The sequence below is a fragment of the Loxodonta africana genome, unplaced genomic scaffold (assembly GCF_030014295.1).
Source record: "Loxodonta africana isolate mLoxAfr1 unplaced genomic scaffold, mLoxAfr1.hap2 scaffold_173, whole genome shotgun sequence".
Taxonomy (NCBI): domain Eukaryota; kingdom Metazoa; phylum Chordata; class Mammalia; order Proboscidea; family Elephantidae; genus Loxodonta; species Loxodonta africana.
The window spans coordinates 285559-307524 of record NW_026974921.1 but is presented as its reverse complement, the minus strand read 5'-3'; positions in this window follow the sequence as shown (position 1 = coordinate 307524).

The following is a 21966-nucleotide window of genomic DNA, read 5'->3' as shown; positions in this document are numbered from 1 at the left end:
TTTTTGTACAAGTACCAGGCTGTTTTGACTGTCATCAGGTAGAGTGAGGCCTCCCACTTTGTCCTTTCTCCATCTCATTAAAAAATGTTGTTGGAATTTGGATCAGAATTGCATTGTATCTATAGATAGCTTTTGGAGAACAGACAGTTTTACAATGTTAAGTCTTCCCATCCATGAGCAAGGTATGTTTTTCCACTTATGAAAGTCTTTTTGGGTTTCTTGCAGTAGTGTCTTGTAGTTTTCTTTGTATAGGTCTTTTACGTCTCTGGTTGGATTTATTCCTAAGTATTTTATCTTGTCGGGGGCTACTGTAAATGGTTTGATTTGGTGATTTCTTCTCTGATGTTCTTTTTGTTGGTGTAGAGGAATTCAATTGATTTTTGTATGTTTACCTTGTATCCCAATACTCTGCTTGACTCTTCTATCAGTTTCAGTAGTTTTCTTGAGTGTTTTTTTAGGTTTCTCTGTGTATAAGATCATGTCATCTGCAAATAGAGTTACTTTTACTTCTTCTTTTCCAATCTGGATGCCCTTCATTTTCTTTTTGTAGCCTAATTGCTCTGGCTAGGACTTCCAGCCCAATGTTGAATAAGACTGGTAATAAGGCGCGTCCTTGTCTGGTTTCTGTTCTCTAGGGAATTATCCTCAGGCTCACTCCATTTAGGATGATGGTGGCTGTTGACTTTGTATAAATGCCCTTTATTATGTTGAGGAATTTTCCTTCTATTCCTATTTTGCTGAAAGTTTTTATCCTGAATGGGTGTTGAACTTTGTCAAATGCCTTTTATGCATCAATTGATAAAATCATGTGATTCTTGTCTTTTTTTATTTATGTGGTGGATTACATTAATTGTTTTTCTAATGTTGAACCATCCCTGCATACCTGGAATGAATCCCACTTGGTCATGGTGAATTATTTTTTTGACATGTTGTTGAATTCTATTGGCTAGAATTTTTTGAGAATTGTTGCGAATCAGTTCATGAGGGATATAGTTCTGTAATTTTCTTTTTTGTGGTGTCTTCAGCTCATTTTGGTATCAGGGATATGCTCGCTTCATAGATTGAGTTTGGGAGTATTTCGTCCTCTTCTATGGTCTGAAATACCTTTAGTAGTAGTGGAGTTACCTCTTCTCTGAAAGTCTGGTAGAACCGCGCAGTGAAGCTGTTAGAGTCAGGACTTTTTTTGTTGGGAGTTTTTTGATTATCTTTTCAATCTCTTCTTTCGTTATCTGTCAATTTAGCTCTTGTACCTGTGTTTGTGTTAGTTTAGGTACATAGTGTGTTTCTAGGAATTCATCCATTTCTTCCAGGTTTTCCAATTTGTTAGAGTACAATTTTTCATAGTAATCTGATATGATTCTTTTAATTTCAGTTGGGTCTGTTGTAATATCACCCATCTCATTTCTCATTTGGGTTAATTCCTGTTTTTCTTTTGTCAGTCTAGCCAATGGTTTACCTATTTTGTTAATTTTTTCAAATACCCAGCTTTTTGTTTGTTAATTCTTTCAATTGTTTTCTGTTCTCTAATTCATTTAATGCTGCTCTAATTTTTATTATTTGTTTTCTTCTGGTTCCTGAGGGTTTCTTTTTTTACTCTCTTTCTTTGTGTCCAAGTTGTAGGGACAGTTCTTTGATTTTGGCCCTTTCTTCTTTTTGTATGTTTGCATTTATTGACATCAATTGACCCCTGAGCACTGCTTTTGCTGTATCCCAAAGGTTCTGATGGGAAGTGTTTTCATTCTCATTGGATTCTATGAGTTTGTTTATTCCCTCCTTAATGTCTTCTATAATCCAGTCTTTTTGGAGCAGGGTATTGTTCCATTTCCAAATATTTGATTTCTTTTCCCTGGTTTTTCTGTTTTTGTCTTCTACTTTTATGGCCTTATGGTCTGAGAAGATGCTTTGTAATATTTCGATGTTTTGGATTCTGCTAAGGCTTGCTTTATGACCTAATATGTGGTCTGTTCTAGAGAATATTTCATGTGCACTAGAAAAGAAAGTATACTTTGCAGCTGCTGGGTGGAGTTTTCTGTATGTCTATGAGGTCAAGTTCGTAGATCGTGGCATTTAGATCTTCTGGGTCTTTACTGAGCTTCTTACTGGATGTCCTATCCTTCACCATATGTGGTGTGTTGAAGTCTCCTACTATAATTGCAGAGCTGTCTATCTAACTTTTCAGTGCTGTTAGAGTTTGTTTTATGTATCTTGCAGCCCTGTCATTGCATGCATATGTATTTAATATGGTTATATCTGCCTAGTAAATTGTCCCTTTAATCATTAGATAGTGTCTTTCCTTATCCTTTGTGGTGGATTTAACTTTAAAGTCTATTTAGTCAGAAATTAATATTGCCACTCCTGCTTGTTTTTGATTGTTGTTTGCTGGATGTATTTTTTCCATCCTTTGAGTTTTAGTTTGTGTCTCTAAGTCTAAGATGTGTCTCTTGTAGACAGCATATAGCTGGGTTATGTTTTTTTAATCGAATCTGTGACTCTCTGTCTCTTTATTGGTGCATTTAGTCCATTTACATTCAGTGTAATTATAGATAGGTATGAATGTAGTGTTGTCATTTTGATGCATTTTTCTGTATTGTTGACAGTTTCATTTCCCGCTTACTTTTTTGTGCTGAGAACTTTCTCTTTGTAAATTGTGTGTTTGTCTTCTTCGTTGTAGATGAATTTGTTTTTGCTGAGTCTTTATGTTTATCTTGGTTTTTTTATTTTGAAGTTTCGGATTGTTAGTCTTATTTGTGGTTACCTTAAAAAATTTTTTAAAAATATTTACCCCTGTTTTTCTAAGTATGAACCTACTTTGTATCCCCCTATATTGCTTTGATTTCCTCTCCATGTGGAAGGTTTATGCCTGCTGTATTTCATCCCTCTTTATTGATTTTTATCATCTTTTACATAATGATGTCAGTGATTCCATGTTTTGAGCATTTTTTAAGATCTTATTTCATTTTTCTGATTTCCCTGTCTTAGTTGATATCAGGATGCTCTGTTCTGTGGCCTTGTGTTGTGTTGATATCTGACATTATTGACTTTCTATCCAGAGAATTCCCTTAAGTATTTCTTGTAGTTTTGATTTGGTTTTTGGAAATTCTCTAAGCTTGTGTTTATTTCTAAATGACTTAATTTCCCCTTCTTATTTGAGAAAGAGGTTTGTTGGATATATGACTCTTGGCTAGCAATTTTTCTCCTTCAGTGCTGTGTGTATGTCATCCCATTGCCTTCTTGCCTGCATGTTTTCTGCCAAGTAGTCGGAACTTATTCGTATTCATTCTGCTTTGTAGGTAACTTTTCATTTATCCCTGGCTGCTCTTAAAATTTTCTCTTTATCTTTGGTTTTGCAATTTTGATAATAATATGTCTTGATGATTTTCTTTTGGGATCTGCCTTTTATGTGGTTCAATGAGCATCTTGGATAGATATCCTATCATTTTCCGCCATGTCAGGGAAGTTTTCTGCCAACAAATCTTCAATAATTTTCTCTGTATTTTCTGTTATCCCTTCTTCTTCTGGAATTCTAGTCACACACAAGTTGTTCTTGATAGAGTCCTACTTGATTCTTAGTGTTTCTTCATTTTTGTAAATTCTTTTATCTGATTTTTCTTCAACTACATTGGTGCCAAGTGCCTTATCTGCCATCTCCACAATTCTGCATTTCAATTCCTCAATTCTGCTTCTCTGACTTCCTATTGATTTGTCTAATTCTGTCATTTTATTGTTAATCTTTTGGATTTCTGAATGCTGTCTCTCTATGGATTCTTATGGATTCTTGCAGCTTATTAAATTTTTCATTATGTTCTTGAATAATCTTTTTAATTTCTTCAACTCCTTTATCTGTGTGTTCTTTGGCTTTTTTTGTACATTGCCTGATTTCATTCCTGATGTTGTCCCTGAAGTCTTGAAGTGTTCTGTGTGCTTATCTTCTGTATTCTACATCTGGCAATTCCAGGATACATCTTCCTCTGGGAGAAACCTTGATTCTCTATTTTGGGAATTTGTAGAAGCAATCCTGGTCTGCTTCTTTATGTGATTTGATATCGACTGCTGTCTCTGAGCCATCTGTAAGTTATTGTAATAATTTATTTTATGTTTGCTCACAGTGTCCTTTTTGTTTTATTTTGTTGTGATATACTCAGATAGGCTACTAGAGTACGCTAACTTGGTCATTGGAGCCCTTGAAGCACTAATATCCTGTTACCAGATGGTTAGAACTGTTACCGGGTATATAAGCCTATGAGTCCATTCACTGTTCTTTAATAGAATCAGCTCAGGTGTCCTGACAGTCAGCCACCTACTGTGTGGTTTAAGCTCTCACCTACTATCTTAGAGGAGTAGTGGTGATGGTTGTATACACTAGTTTCTGGTAGCGGCATGGGGTAACACCCTGAGGAGGGTAGGGTGCTGGCAGCTTTCCCCCAAGTGTCAGTGAGGATGCGGTGTCTCTGTTCTCTAGAGTGCTCTGTTGGGTGGGCTCTTAAGCTGTGCCTTAGGCACCCAATGCTTATATCCTTAATGACTGGTGCGCACCATTATCCTCAGACCTCTTTCGCGTGGTGCTAGGTGGCATGGATTAAGCCTCAGCCCTCCGGTCTGTACTGTGGGTAGCTGAAGGCTCTGTTTAATAAGTAGAGCAGTATCAGACCTCCAAATCCTGCCTCTCCATCACACAGCTGAAACAATTACAGTCCGACCTCTAACATATTTGCCTTTGCATAATAGCCACCTGATAGGGAACATAATTTTGAGGTTAATGAATAGCTTGAACGTGATGAATGCATTCTAACAGATATATCTCATCAGTTAAAACTGTATATTGAGGTGTTTATGACATTTTACTTCTTTTGTTGTAGGTTACCCTTGAGTCATCAGATTATTAACCACCTGATAAATCCACTAAAATCCTTCCTACCTACTTAAGGTGGCCTAGTGAATCCAGGGTTTCTGATAAATACACTCATTTTAATACAATGAGCTCAGTGTAAAATCATGTGTTTCCTTCCCTGACTTTTGTTATGAGAATCCGTTTCAAAATAATTTTTCATATTTATGATCAAATTAATGAGCAAAATATTGTAAAACTTTTAATATCTATGCTCTCCTTCTAAGTAAGAATTTTTCATCCCATGGATAATGGCAGGCCTGATACATGTTATACACTTAAAGACAGTCTAAGAGTGGTAAATACACTCATAAGAAGAATTTTAAAGGTAACTACTTCAGGTGAGGTAATCAGTGAGTTCTAAATAATACATAACCAATCTCATGAGGTAGAGGAAGAGGGATGCTTCTGTTGGCAAAGGAGGTTGGGTGGAACTTTTAGATTCAGGTACGCAGAGTCATTGAAACTCACAGAGACAGCGTCATCTTAATTCAAAATTCTTCCATCCATTTGTTGATTCATTTAACAAACATTTTACTGACTGAGTGATCTACATCAAGCCATTTGGCAGGCAATTCTGAGCAAAATGTTCTCTTTGCTCACAAAATGCTCGTAATTTATCAAAAGAAAAGGTCAAGAGAAAAGATGTTTCAGTACGTTGTAAAAATTGCTATCATATTGATAATCGTACCACTAGGCTTGTCGTTCTACTAGGCTTGTGTCATCCTAAATAACCACTTGTGAAAAAAAATTAGACAGTGAAAAACTTATGAATAGCAGCTGAAGATTGTCTCATATAATGCTGGAAGATTGCAAGCACCTCAGGTTGGAAGGCACTCAGAGTGTGACTGGGGAAAAGCTGCCTCCTCAAGGTACACTCGACCTTAATGACGTAGATGGAGTCAAGCATTTAGGACCTTCATTTGCTGATATGGCATGACTCAGAATTGGAAGAACCAGCTGCGAACATCCACTAATAATCAGTATGGAATATGAAGTATGAATCTAGGGAAATTGAAAGTCAACAAAAATTATATGAAATGTATAATGATCAATATCCTAGGCATGAGATAGCCGAAAAGAACTAGTAGTTGCTGTTTGGGTTAAGGCAATCGTATGGTCTGCTATGCCAGGAATGAAAAATTAAAGAGGAACAGCATCACATTCATCTTCAAAAAGAACATTTCAAGATCTATCCTGTAGTACAATGCTGTCAGTAATAGAAAAATATCGAGCAAGGGCTGGGGTTTGGGGACCATGGTTTAAGGTGACATCTAAGGCAATTGGCAAAATAATTCTATTATGAAAACATTCTGCATCCCACGTTGAAATGTGGCATCTGGGGTCTTAAATGCTTACAAGTGGCCATCTAAGATGCATCAATTGGTCTCAACCCACCTGGATCAAAGGAGAATGAAGAACACCAAGATCACACGATGACTAAGAGCCCAAGAGACAGAAAGGGCTACATGAACCAGAGACCTACATCATCCTGAGACCAGAAGAACTAGTTGGTGCCCGGCCACAACCGATGACTGCCCTGACAGGGAGCACAACAGAGAACCCCTGAGGGAGCAGGAGATCAGTGGGATGCAGACCCCAAATTCTCACAAAAAGACCATACTTAATGGTCTGACTGAGACAAGAGGAACCCGAACGGTCATGGTCCCCAAAACTTCTGTTGGCCCAGGACAGGAACCATTCCCGAAGACAACTTATCAGACATGAAAGGGACTGGACAATGGGTAGGAGAGAGATGCTGATGAAGAGTGAGCTATTTATATCAGGTGGACACTTGAGACTGTGTTGGCATCTCCTGTCTGGAGGGGGGATGGGAGGATAGAGAGAGTTGGAAGCTGGCAAAATTGTCATGAAAGGAGAGACTGGAAGAGCTGACTCATTAGGGGGAGAGCAAGTGGGAGTACGGCGTAAGGTGTATATAAACTTATATGTGACAGTCTGACTTGATTTTTAAACGTTCATTTGAAGCTCAATAAAAGTTCATAAAAAAAAAAGGAAAGATCAAAATGGATGTCAGAAGAGACTCTGAAACTTGCTCTTGAATTTTGAGTAGCTAAAGCGAATGGAAGGAATGATGAAGTAAAATAGTTGAACAGAAGATTTCAAAGGGTGGCTTGAGAAGACATAGTAAAGTATTATAGGGAAATGTACAAAGACGTGGTATTAGAAACCAAATGGAAAGAACACACTCAGCATTTCTCAAGCTGAAAGAACTGAAGAATAAATTCAAGCCTTGAGTTGCAATATTGAAGGATTCTGCTGGGAAAATACTGAACAATGGAGGAAGCATCAAAAGAAGATGGAAGGAATACACAGAGCCACTGTATCAAAAAGAATTGGTCAATGATCAACCATTTTAGGAGGCAGGATATGGCCAAGAACCAATGGTAGTGAAGGAAGAAGTCCAAGCTGCACTGAAGGTATTAAGAAAAAAGGGTCCAGGAATCAAGGACTACCAATTGAGTTGTTTCAACAAATGGATGCAGTACTAGAGGTGTTCACCTGTCTATACCAAGAAATTTGGAAGACAGCTACCTGGCCAGACAAAAGTGCCCATTCCAATGAACGGTGATCCCACAGAAAGTGGAAATTATCAAACATTATCATTAATATCACACACAAGTAAAATTTTGCTGAAGATCATTCAAAAGCAGTGGCGACAGTACATTATGGGAACTGCCAGAAATTCAAACTGGATTAAGAAGAGGACATAAAACAAGGGTTATCGTTGCTGTGTAGATCATAACAAATTATGGATAACACTACAAAGAATGGGAATTCCAGAACACTGAATTGTGCTTATAAGGAAACTGTACGTGGACCAAGAGGCAGTTGTTCAAACAGAACAAGGGGGTTCAGCAAGGTTTAAAATCAGAAAAGGTGTATATCAGGGTCATATCCTTTCACCATATTTATTGAATCTGTATGCTGAGCAAATAATCCAAGAAGATGGAGTATATTAAGAAGAATGTGACATCTGGATTGGAGGAAGGATCATTAACAACCTGTGATATGCAGAGGACATGACCTTGCTTGCTGAAAGCCAAGAGGACTTCAAGCACTTACTGATGAATATCGAAGACTAGAGCCTTCAGTATGGTTTACACCTCAAAATAAACAACAACAACAAAAAAAAAACCAAGTCCAAAAATCTTCACAAGTGGACCAATTAGAGTATCGCGATAAATGGAGAAAAGATTGAAGTTGTCAAGGATTTCATTTTACTTAGATTCACAATAATGCCCACAGAAGCAGCAGTCAAGAAATCAAAGGATGCATTGCACTGGGAAAATGTGCTGCAAAAGACCTCTTTAAAGTGTCCAAAAGCAAAGATGTTACTTTAAGGGCCAAGATGTGTCTGACCCAAGCCATAGTATTTTAACTCACCTCATATGCAGACGAAAGCGGGACAATGAATAAGGAAGATCAAAGAAGAATTGATGACTTTGAATTATGGTGTTGGCAAAGAATACCACGGACTGACAGAAGAATGAACAAATCCTTCTTGGAAGAAGTTCAGCCAGAATGCCCCTTAGAAGCAAGCATGGTGACACATTATCTCACGTGCTTTGGACATGTTATCAGGTGGGACCAGTACCTTGAGAAGGACATCATGCTTGGAAAAGTAGAGGGTCAGAGAAAAAGAAGATTCTCAACTAGATGGATTGACACAGCAGCTGCAAAAAAGGGCTCAAACATAGCGGTGATTTTGTGAATGGGGAAAGATAGGCTGTGTTTCTTTCTGTTGCACGTGATGTCGCTGAGTCGCAACCAACTGATGGTAACTAACAAGAACACAAATATTTGTTAAGTACTTGGTTGGGCAACAATCTAGCTAATGGAATCTTAATATATTGCGTAATGGAGTTCAGAAAATGTTTCCTGTTTGAGATAAAACCTCTGATCAGAAGAATAATTCATAAAGATTCAGGGTAGTGAAGCATCAGAATCTTGTTGACATGTTATGTAGTGTTTAAATCATTTCTAGTTATCTATTGGAGTAATGTCCCCTCAGATTTGTATTTAAAGCAATTTACAATTTTTAGCTTATTATTATTATATGTAATTGGTAGATCCTCAACACCAGTCTCCATAAGAGATTACTTTTTCTTCCTTTTATTTTAATTAACTCCCTTGAGTCTCTTATGAACAAACTGATAAAACTGTAGCAAGTGTGCAATTTTGTGCACAATTGCAAACATAGTCATTCTTTGTTATGAAAAGTGGGTTCCTTTAATCTGAGAGCGTTCCTAAAATATCCTTCTCTTAGAAAAGCATATTTTCATTTAAGTTTAAGTAATTAAGGGAAAAAAGTAGAGAAAAATTCTATCTGGCAATTAGAAAGCATATTCTAATTGAATTATCGATAGTATCCTGGTCCTGTGATTTTTGTAGAGTATGTGAAATTGGGAAATATTAACAGATGGGTATACTTTCCCAATTGCCCCTTTGACTTAAATCCTTCTCAAGAAAAACACTGGAATTAAAGTTCTTATTCAAATAACTGAATGTTTTCTAATATTACAAAAGCAATAATATTCATCATTTATTGTTTGACTTTTGTTTATACCATATGCCCTTAGGGGAAAAAGAGTATCCACACTCCCTGCATATGGCAAGTCACTTGTAATTTGGAATAAATGTGTAGATAATAAAATTAGACAACTCTACAAATACAATGGTAATTACCATTGACACCTCAGGCATCACATATTTTCTATATGTAGATGCAGTACTCAAACCTGCCTGAATATGCAGGGATACATATAAACTGTAGCATAATAGATTTTTAAAAAAATAATTTTTATTGTGTTTTAAGTGAAAGTTTACAAATCAAGTCAGTCACATATAAGCTTACATACACCTTACTACATACTCCCATTTACTCTCACCCTAATGAGCCAGCCCACTCCCTCCTTCCAGTCTCTCCTTTCGTGACCGTTTTACCAGTTTCTAAAACTCTCTACCCTCCCATCTCCCCTCCAGACAGGAGATGCCAACACAGTCTCAAGTGGCCACCTGATACAAGTAGCTCACTCTTCATCAGAATCTCTCTCCAACCCATTGTCCAGTCCCTTCCATGTCTGATGAGTTGTCTTCAGGAATGGTTCCTGCCCTGGGACAAGAGAAGGTTTGGGGACCATGACCGCCGGGATTCTTCTAGTCTCAGTCAGACCATTAAGTCTGGTCTTTTTATGAGAATTTGGGGTCTGCATCCCTCTGTTCTCTTGCTCCCTCAGGGGTTGTCTGTTGTGCTCCCTGTCAGGGCAGTCATCGGTTGTGGCCAGGCACCATCTAGTTCTTCTGGTCTCAGGATGATGTAAGTCTCTAGTTCATGTAGCCCTTTCTGTCTCTTGGGCTCATAGTTACTGTGTGACCTTGGTATTCTTCATTCTCCTTTGATCCAGGTGGGTTGAGACCAATTGATGCATCTTAGATGGCCACTTTTTAGCATTTAAGACCCCAGACGCCACACTTCAAAGTGGGATGCAGAATGTTTTCATAATAGAATTTATTTTGCCAATGGATTTAGAAGTCCCCTTAAGCGATAGTCCCCAAATCCCCACCCTTGCCCTGCTGACCTTTGAAGCATTCAGTTTTTCCTGGAAAATTCTTTGCTTTTGGTCCAGTCCAGTTGAGCTGAACTTCCCTGTATTGAGTATTGTCCTTCCCTTCACCTAAAGTAGTTCTTATCTACTAATTAATCAGTAAAAAACCCTCTCCCACCCTCCCTCCCTCCCCCCTCTCGAAACCACAAAAGTATGTGTTCTTCTCAGTTTATGCTATTTTTTTTTCTCAAGATCTTATAATAGTGGTCTTATACAATATTTGTCCTTTTGCATCTAAGTTCACTCAGTGTAATGCCTTCCAGGTTCCTCCATGTTATGAAATGTTTCACAGATTCTTCACTGTTCTTTATCGATGCATAGTATTGCATTGTGTGAATATACCATAATTTATTTAACCATTCATCCATTGATGGACACTTCGGTTGCTTCCAGCTTTTTGCTATCGTAAACAGTGCTTCAATAAACGTGGGTGTGCATATATCTGTTCATGTAAAGGCTCTTATTTCTCTAGGGTATATTCGGAGGAGTGGGATTTCTGGGTTATATGGTAGTTTTATTTCTAACTGTTTAAGATAATGCCAGATGGATTTCCAAATTGGTTGTACCATTTTACATTCCCACCAGCAGTGTATAAGAGTTCCAATCTCTCCTCAGCCTCTCCAACATTTATTATTTTGTGTTTTTTGGATTAATGCCAGCCTTGTTGGAGTGAGATGGAATCTCTTCATAGTTTTAATTTACATTTCTCTAATGGCTAATGATCAAGAGCATTTTCTCATGTATCTGTTAGCTGCCTAAATACCTTCTTTAGTGAAGTGCATGTTCATCTCCTTTGCCCACTTTTTGATTGGGTTGTTTGTCTTTTTGTGGTTGAACTTTAACAGAATCATATAGATTTTAGAGATCAGGCGCTGGTCGGAGAAGTCATAGCTGAAATTTTTTTCCCAATCTCTAGGTGGTCTTTTTCCTCTTTTGGTGAAGTCTTTAGATGAGCATAGGTGTTTGATTTTTAGGAGCTCCCAGTTATCTGGTTTCTCTTCGTCATTTTTGGTAATGTTTTGTATTCTGTTTATGCCTTGTATCAGGGCTCCTAAGGTTGTCCCTATTTTTTTTCCCATGATCTTTATCGTTTTAGACTTCATGTTTAGTTCTTTGATCCATTTGGAGTTAGTTTTTGTGCATGGTGTGAGGTATGGGTCCTGTTTCATTTTTTTGCAAATGGATATCCAGTTATGCCAGCACCGTTTATTAAAAAGACTATCTTTTCCCCAATTAACTGACACTGGGCCTTTGTCAAATATCAGCTGCTCATGTGTGGATGGCTTTATATCTGGGTTCTCAATTCTGTTCCATTGGTCTACGTGTCTGTTGTTGTACCAGTACCAGGCTGTTTTGATTACTGTGGCTGTATAATATGTTCTAAAATGAGGTAGACTGAGGCCTCCCACTTTCTTCTTCTTTTTCAGTAATGCTTTACTTATCTGGGGCTTCTTTCCCTTCCATATGAAGTTGGTGATTTGTTTCTCCATCACATTAAGAAATGTCATTGGAATTTGGATCGGAAGTGCATTGTATGTATAGATGGCTTTTGGTAGAATAGACATTTTTACCATGTTAAATCTTCCTATCCCTGAGCAAGGTATGTTTTTCCACTTATGTAGGTCCCTTTTAGTTTCTTGCAGTAGTACCTTGTAGTTTTCTTTGTATAGGTCTTTTACATCTTTGATAAGATTTATTCCTAAGTATTTTATCTTCTTGGGTGCTACTGTAAATGGCATTGATTTGGTGATTTCCTCTTTGATGTACTTTTTTTGGTGTAGAGAAATCCAACTGATTTTTGTATGTTTATCTTGTATCCCGATACTCTCCTGAACTCTTCTATTAGTTTCAGTAGTTTTCTGGAGGATTCCTTAGGGTTTTCTGTGTAGAAGATCATGTCATCTACAAATAGAGATAATTTTACTTCTTCCTTGCCAATCCAGATGCCCTTTATTTCTTTGTCTAGCCTAATTGCTCTGGCTAGAACCTCTAGCACAATGTTGAATAAGAGCGGTGATAAAGGGCATCCTTGTCTGGTTCCCATTCTCAAGGGAAATGCCTTCAGGCTCTCTCCATTTAGAATGATGCTGGCTGTTGGATTTGTATAGATGCCCTTTATTATGTTGAGGAATTTTCCTTCAATTCCTATTTTGCTGAGAGTTTTTATCATGAATGGGTGTTGGACTTTGTCAAACGCCTTTTCTGCATCAATTGATAAGATCATGTGGTTTTTGTCTTTTGTTTTATTGATATGGTGGATTATTACCTGGTATAAATTCCACTTGGTCGTGGTGGATTATTTTTTTGATATGTTGTTGAATTCTATTGGCTAGAATTTTGTTGAGGATTTTTGCATCTATGTTCATGAGGGATATAGGTCGGTAATTTTCTTTTTTGTGTGATGTCTTTACTTGGTTTTGTTATTAGGGAGATGGTGGCTTCATAGAATGAGTTCGGTAGTATTCCAATATTTTCTATGCTTTGAAATACCTTTAGTAGTAGTGGTGTAAACTCTTCTCTGAAAGTTTGGTAGAACTCTGCAGTGAAGCTGTCCAGGCCAGGGCTTTTTTTTTTGTTGGGAGTTTTTTGATTACCTTTTCAATCTCTTTTTTTTTATGGGTCTATTTTTTATTTAGTTGTTCTACTTCTGAATGTGTTAGTTTAGGTAGGTAGTGTTTTTCCAGGAATTCATCCATTTCTTCTAGGTTTGCAAATTTGTTAGAGTACAATTTTTCATAATAATCTCATGTGATTCTTTTAATTTCAGTTGGGTCTGTTGTGATGTGGCCCATCTCGTTTGTTATTCGGGTTATTTGTTTCCTTTCCTGTATTTGTTTAGTCAGTCTGGCCAACGGTTTATCAATTTTGTTAATTTTTTCAAAGAACCAGCTTTTGACTTTGTTAATTCTTTCAACTGTTTTTCTGTTCTCTAATTCATTTAGTTCATCTCTAATTTTTATTATTTGTCTTCTTCTGGTGCCTGATGGATGCTTGTGTTCTTCGCTTTCTATTTGTTCAAGTTGTAGGGACAGTTCTCTGATTTTGGCTCTTTCTTCTTTATGTATGTGTGCATTTATCGACATAAATTGGCCTCTGAGCACTGCTTTTGCTGTGTCCCAGAGGTTTTGATAGGAAGTATTTTCATTCTCATTGCATTCTATGAATTTCCTTATTCCCTCCTTAATGTCTTCTATAAACCAGTCTTTTTTCAGGAGGGTATTGTTCAGTTTCCAAGTATTTGATTTCTTTTCCCTAGTTTTTCTGTTATTGATTTCTACTTTTATTGTCTAGTGGTCTGAGAAGATGCTTTGTAATATTTCGATGTTTTGGATTCTGCAAAGGTTTGTTTTGTGACCTAATATGTGGTCTATTCTAGAGAATGTTCCATGTGCGCTAGAAAAAAAAGTATACTTTGCAGCAGTTGGTGGAGAGATCTGTATAAGTCAATGAGGTCAAGTTGGTTGATTGTTGTAAGTAGATCTTCCGTGTCTCTGTTGAGCTTCTTACTGGATGTCCTGTCCTTCTCCGAAAGTGGTGTGTTGAAGTCTCCTACTATAATTGTGGAGGTGTCTATCTCACTTTTCAGTTCTGTTAAAATTTGATTTATGTATCTTGCAGCCCTGTCATTGGGTGCATAAATATTTAATATGGTTATGTCTTCCTGATCAATTGTGCCTTTTATCATTATGTAGTGTCCTTCTTTATCCTTTGTGGTGGATTTAAGTCTAAAGTCTATTTTGTCAGAAATTAATATTGCTACTCCTCTTCTGTTTTGGTTGTTGTTTGCTTGATATATTTTTTCCATCCTTTGAGTTTTAGTTTGTTTGTGTCTCTAAGTCTAAGGTGTGTCTCTTGTAGGCAGCATATAGACGGATCGTGTTTCTTTATCCAGTCCGAGACTCTCTGTCTCTTTATTGGTGCATTTAGTCCATTTACATTCAGCGTAATTATAGATAAATAAGTGTTTAGTGTTGTCATTTTGATGCCTTTTTATGTGTGTTGTTGACAATTTCATTTTTCCACATACTTTTTTGTGCTGAGACGTTTTTCTTAGTAAATTGTGAGATCCTCATTTTCATAGTGTTTGACTTTATGTTTGTTGAGTCGTTACGTTTTTCTTGGCTTTTATCTTGAGTTATGGAGTTGTAATAGCTCTTTGTGGTTACCTTAATATTTACCCCTATTCTTCTAAGTAAAAACCTAACTTGTATTGTCCTATATTGCCTTGTATCACTCTTCATATGGCAGTTCTATGCCACCTGTATTTAGTCCCTCTTTTTGATTATTGTGATCTTTTACGTATTGACTTCAATGATTCCCTGTTATGAGCATTTTTTTAAATTAATTTTAATTTGTTTTTGTGATTTCCCTATTTGAGTTGATATCAGGATGTTCTGTTTTGTGACCTCGTGTTGTGCTGGTATCTGATATTATTGGTTTTCTGACGAAACAATATTCTTTAGTATTTCTTGTAGCTTTGTTTTGGTTTTTGCAAATTCTCTAAGCTCGAGTTTATCTGTAAATATCTTAATTTCGCCTTCATATTTCAGAGAGAGTTTTGCTGGATATATGATCCTTGGCTGGCAGTTTTTCTCCTTCAGTGCTCTTTATATGTCCTTCCATTGCCTTCTTGCCTGCATGGTTTCTGCTGAGTAGTCTGAACTTATTCTTAGTGATTCTCCCTTGAAGGTGACCTTTCTTTTCTCCCCGGCTGCTTTTAAAATTTTCTCTTTATCTTTGGTTTTGGCAAGTTTGATGATAACATGTCTTGGTGTTTTTCTTTTTGGATCAGTCTTAAATGGGGTTCAACGAGCATCTTGCATAGATATCCTTTCGTCTTTTCATGATGTCAGGGAAGTTTTCTGTCAGCAGATCTTCAACTATTTTCTCTGTGTTTTCTGTCCTCCCTCCCTGTTCTGGAACTCCAATCACACACAAGTTATCCTTCTTGATAGAGTCCCACATGATTCTTAGGGTTTCTTCATTTTTTAAATTCTTTTATCTGATTTTTTTTCAGCTATGTTGGTGTTAATTCCCTGGTCTTCCAGATTTCCCAGTCTGCATTCTAATTGCTCGAGTCTGCTCCTCTGACTTCCTATTGCGTTGTCTAATTCTGTAATTTCATTGTTAATCTTTTGGATTTCTACATGCTGTCTCTCTACGGATTCTTGCAACTTATGAATTTTTCCACTATAAGAACATAGTGAGTTCTTCAACTGTTTTATCAGTGTGTTCCTTGGCTTTTTCTGCAGTTTGCCTTATTTCATTTCTGAGGACATCCCTGATGTCTTGAAGCATTCTGTAAATTAGTTTTTTATACTCTGTATCTGATCATTCCAGGATTGTATCTTCATTTGGCAAAGATTTTGATTCTTTTTTTTGGGGGGGGGGTTGTAGAAGCTGTTATGGTCTGCTTCTTTATGTGGTTTGATATCGACTGCTGTCTCCGAGCCATCACTAAGATATTAAAAAAAATAGATATAGTAGTGGTTTATTCTATAATTGCTCACTGAGTCTTATCTTGTTTTGTTTTCTTTCAATATACGCGGATGGGCTACTAGATTGTGCTGTCTTGTTTGTTGTAGCCCTTGACTTACTTATGACCTATTACCAGCTGGTTTGGGCTGTTGCCAGATATATATGCCTGAGTCTATTCACTATTCTTGCGTAGAATCTGATTTTGGGTCATCAAGTGTGTGCTGCACCCTAACACCTATCCACCTCTAGAAGTAGTGGCGATAGTTGTGTGCACCAGATTCTATTAGCAGCTGGGGTTCACCATCCGGGGGGGCAGGATGCTGACAGCCTTCCCCCAAGTGTCAGTGAGGTAGGTGTGTCTGTATTCCTACAGCACCTTGGTGGGAGGGCACTGCAGCTGTACCTTAGGCCCCCAATGCAAGTACCTCTACTGATTGGTAGGTGACACCCTCCTTAGACCCCTAAGGCAAGAGGCTAGGTGGACTGGGGGGAGCTTCAGCCCTCAGTTCCCTTGTTGTGGGTCAGTTAGGGCTCTGTTGAATAAGCAGAGATATCAGACCTGGGAAACTTGTTTTTCCAGAAAATCCGCTAAAAAAAATGCATTCAGATCCCTATCAGAACTGCCTTTGGATTATAACCGCCACCTTGTTCCCTGTAAGGATGAAAGTCCGAGATTTGGATCATATATGCTTGGCTGTAGCTGGTTCTGTGTTTTTAGTCCAATTAGGGATGGATTTTTGGTCCCTGGGTTTTTTGTGATTCCTTCTCTCAGGCCGGAAGAATGGGTTAGGAAAAGACCAAAAAAAGGGAAAAGCAAAGCCGCGGAGCTGGAGCCGTTCTCCCTCTGGCTCAGGAAATTCCAATGTTAATGAAGCCGACTGGGAAGGGTGGGGGAGGGTTCAGAGAAACAGGAGAGTAGCACCGCAGAATATAGCCAAAGTTGCTTATCTTGCTTGGAATGACTATTTTATCTGAGATTCTTGAGGGGCGTGTCGCCTATGTGTGCTGGCTGTGTGGAGATTGCCCCCGAGGGTCTGGCCCACTAAAGCCGCAGTCAGATCCTCTGCTGCCAGTCCAAAGCCTAGCGTCAAGGTTTCCCTGCTGGGACACTGCACTCCTGGCTCCAAAATCAGTCGTTGCCTCCCGGGGACTTCTTGTCCCGCCAGCCCTGTCGCTGCACCGCCCCCGCGGACTGGCTGGGCCCCCTCCCAGGGTTAGTTCAGGGGAGTAAGCCTGCACCCCATGCTTGCATTGTGACAGCACCCAGTCAAAAGGCCTGGCGCCAAGTCTCGCCAGCTGGGACGCTGCACTCCCGGCTCCAAAACCAGTCACTGCCTCGTGGGGACTTCTCCCACCAGCCGCATTGCCACACCGCCCATGCGGACCGGCTGGGCCCCCTCCCGGGGTCAATTCAGGGGGGTAGGGCTGGGCCCCTTGTTTGCGCCATCACCAGATTTTGTGTTCATCTCTCCTAGGTCCAGACCTAAGCCCACCACCAAGGTTACCTGACTGGGACGCTGGCTCCAAGCTCCGAAAACAGTCGCCACTTCCCCGTATTTGTTCGTTCTCTGTCTCTAAATCTGTGTTTGTTGTTCAGGGATCGTAGATTGTTATGTATGTGATCGATTCATTTGTTTTTCTGAGTCTTTGTTGCAAGAGGGATCCGAGGTAGCGTCTACCTAGTCCTCCATCTTGGCCCTCCTCTCAAGCCTGGTCTTTTTATGAGAATTTGGGGTCTGCATCCCACTGTTCTCCTGCTCCCTCAGGGGTTCTCTGTTGTGCTCCCTGTCAGGGCAGTCATCGGTTTTGGCCGGGCACCATCTAGTAAATAATATTTTTAATAAAATATCTAGACTTAAAAACTTAAGAAGGAGAAGGGTCTTTCACTTCTTAAAATGCTACAGATGTTATGGGTTGAATTGTGTCCACCAAAAATGTGTGTCAACTTGGCTAGACCATGAATCCCAGTATTGTGTGATGGTCCACCATTTTGTCGAGTGATGTGATTTTCCTACACACTGTAAACCCTACCTCTATGATGTTAGTGAAGTAGGATTAGTGGCAGTTATGTTAATGAGGAAGGACTCAATCTACAAGACTGGGTTGTATTTTCAGTCAACTTCTTTTGAGATATAAAAGAGAGAAGCAAGCAGAGAGACAGGCGGACATCATACTACCAAGAAACAAGAGTCAGGAGAATAGAGTATCCTTTGGACCCGGGTTCCCTGTGCTTAGGATCTCTTGACTGGGAAATATTGATGACAAGGACTTTCCCCCAGAGCCAACAGAGGGAGAAGGCCTTCTCCTGGAGCTAGCACCCTGAATTCGGAATTCTAGCCTGCTATGCTGTGAGAGAAAAAATTTCTCTATGTTAAAGCCATCCATCCACTTGTGGTACTTCTGTTATAGCTGTGAGAGAAAAAATTTCTCTATGTTAAAGCCATCCATCCACTTGTGGTACTTCTGTTATAGCAGCACTAGATAGCTGAGACAGCAGGTAATTTGAAAAATATATCTCTGGCACAAAAAGCCTCAAATTGATGAAAGAAATAAAAAATATACTTGTATTTTTGTGTGGGTATATATATGTGTGTGTGTGTGTACATAAATATATGTATATATGAGCTCTGCTGGGTTTATATATATATACACACCTATATATGACTTCTGGTGGCACAGTGGTTAAGTGCTCTGATGCTAATCAAAAGGTAAGCAATTTGAACTCACTAGCCTATTCCACAGGAGAAAGGTGTGGCAGTCAGCTTCCACAAAGATTTAGAGCCTTAGAAACACTATGGGGCAATTCAACTCTGTTCTATAGGGTCACTAAGAGTTGGAATTGACTCACGGGCAACTGGTTTGATTTGATTTTATATATATATATATATATATATATATGCTGTAAAATGAATGATTGAGCTACTGGAAAAGTAAGAGAAATCTGCACTATCTAGAAAGATATTGTGAATGAGTTCTGAAAAAGGTCAATACAGGTAACAGACACAAAAAAGGTGTTGATGTAGGTATTCGACTTTACTCACACAATGTGGAAAGGAAGCAAAATTAAGTCCCATGCACAGTGGTTAGTTATGTACATGCAGAGATATCAAGCTGGGATCAGGAAAATTATTTTCTTAAAAAACCCAGTAAGAAAAAGCTACATCAAAGATAAAGGAGGACCATGACTTCCTTTGACCATAGATGTCCGTGGAAGGGAAATAAAAAAGCTTTTCTTAAAATTTCTATTCTCATCCCCACACTTAGATATATTTGGAAATAAATTGCACACCACCATGTAACTTAAATATCACCATCTCAAAATTGAGTTAACATGGAGTCCGAGTGATGAGCAGCCAGAATACACAGTTACTGAGCAACTGTGAAGGACAATTCTCTTAGTATTCAAATACAGACATAGATAAATTTCTAAACAATATGATCTCAGAATGAAATATCTCATATTATATGTTTAACAGTATTGCTCTGGGCAAATCTGCTACAAAAGCCCTCCAAAGATGTCACTTTGAAGACCAAGGTGTGCCTGACCAAAGCTATGGTATTTTCAATGACCACATATGAATGTGAAAGCTGGACAATGAATTAGGTGTTGGTGAAGAATATTGAATATGCCAGTGACTGCCAGAAGAATGAACAAATCTATCTTGGAAGAAGTACAGCCAGAATACTTTTTTGAAGCAAGGGTGCCGAGACTTTCTTTCACGTGCTTTGGATATGTTATCAGGAGGGATCAGTCCCTGGTGAAGGACATTATGCTTGATAAAGTAAAGGGTCAGTGAAAAAGAGGAAGACCCTCAAAGACATGGATTGACACAGTGACTACAACCATGAGCTCAAACATGACAATGATTGTGAGGGTGGCACAGGACCGGGCAGCTTCTCGCCCTCTTGTACATGGTATCACTATTAAAAAAAAAAAAAAAAAAAACCATTGCCATCGAGTCAATTCTGACTCGTAGTGACGATGGCAGCTAACAACAACAACATATTTTTTTCTCAAGTATTGGGATGGGAAACAACGAAGGTAACAGAATCTTAATATATTGCCTAATGGAGACAAAAGTTCCTTTTCGAGTTAAACATCTGACCTCAACGGCCCCATGGGAGTTGAGAGTAGATTGCATACCACCACGTAACTTAAATATCACCATGTCAAAATGTATTTAACATAGGGTCTGAGTGATGAGCAGCCAGTTACTGAGCAACTGTGAAGGACAATTCTCTTATTACAATTCAGATATAGACATAGATAAATTTCTAAACAATTTATGACCCATTGGAGTGGAATACCAGAATGCTGTTGACATATAGATTTTAAATCATTTCTGGTTATCTTTTGGGAGAATGTCCCCTCAGTTTTGTACTTAAAGGAATTGACAATTCTCTCTCCTTTTTTTTGTACGTAATTGGTAGACAGGAACACCAGTCTCCACAGATTTCTTTTTCTTTTTTCCTTTTATTTCATTTGATCCCCTTGAGTCTTTTATGAGCAAACTTTTTGCTATTGTGAAAAATGCTGCAGTGAACATGGGTATGCATTTGTCTATTCATGTGACAGCTCTTATTTCTCTAAGATATATTTCTAGGAGTGGGATTGCTGGATCTTATGGTATTCTCTTTCTAGCTTTCTAAAGAAGTGCCATATCGTTTTCCAAAATGGTCGTACCATTTTGCATTCCCACCAGTAGTGCATAAGAGTTCCTGTCTCCCCACAAATTCTTCAACATTGTTATTTATTTTTTTTTTTACGGCAGTAATGTTGGGGTGAAATGATATCTCATTGTAGTATCAATTTCCAATTCTCTATTGGCTGGTGATCACGGTCATTTCCTCATGTGTCTGTTAGTCACTTGAGTGCCTTCTTTGGTGAAGTGTCTGTTAATTTCCTTTGTCCATTTTTTAATTGGATTATTTGTCTTTTTGTTGTAGAGGTATTGGATTTTCCTGTAGATTTTAGAGATTAGACTTCTGTTGAATTTGTCATAGGCAGATATTTTTCCAAGTCTAAGTTTTTTTTTATTCTTTTGGTGAAGTCTTTTGATGAGCATGAGTGTTTAATTTTTAGAAGATTCCAGTAATCTAACTTATATTCTAGAGTTTGTGTCTTGTTAATTATGGTTTTTATCCTGTTAATGACATGTATTAGGGCCTCTAGCCTTGATCCTATTTTTCTCCTATGATCTTTGTGGTTTTTGATTTTATATTTAGGTGTTTAATCCATTTTTAATTAGTTTTTGTGTATACTGTGAGGTATGGGCCCTGTTTCATTTTTTTGCAGAGGGACATCCAGTTTTGCCAGCAGAGTTTGTTAAAAAGACTGTCTTTTCCACATTTGATGGACTTTGGGCCCTTTTCCAAGATCAGGTGATTGTAGGTGGATGGATTTATACCTGGGTTCTCAATTCTGTTCCACCGGTCAATGTAGCTGTCATTGTACCAGTACTAGGCTGTTTTGACTACCGTAGCTGTACAGTAGATTCTGAGGCCAGGTAGTGGTCTTCCGAGTGAATTCTTCTTCAGTAGTACTTTACTTATGTGGGGCCTCTTTCATTTCTGTATAAAGTTAATGATTAGTTTTTCCATCTCTTTGAAGAATGCTGTTGGTATTTGGATGAGAATTGCTTTGTATTTGTGGATTGCTTTGGGTAGAATTGATATTTTCACAATGTTGAGTCTGCCTATCGATGAGCATGTCCCTCGCTTTTGTCATTTTGAGATACTCGTTCTTCGTTGTTTGTTTCTTTAACAATCTGACACTTTCTCTTCTCCTTCAGGACATTTACATGTGTTCTTCTGTCTGCTAGAGGTGGTTTCTCTGGTACCTCAATTCATTTGTACTTTAATTGCACTCTCTTGGAGAAGTCTTCTTGGATTCTCTCAAACTCTTACATGTTTCCAGAATGTCCTGTGCTTCATCTTTAAAACAGCAATATTATTTGAATTTGAACTAATAAC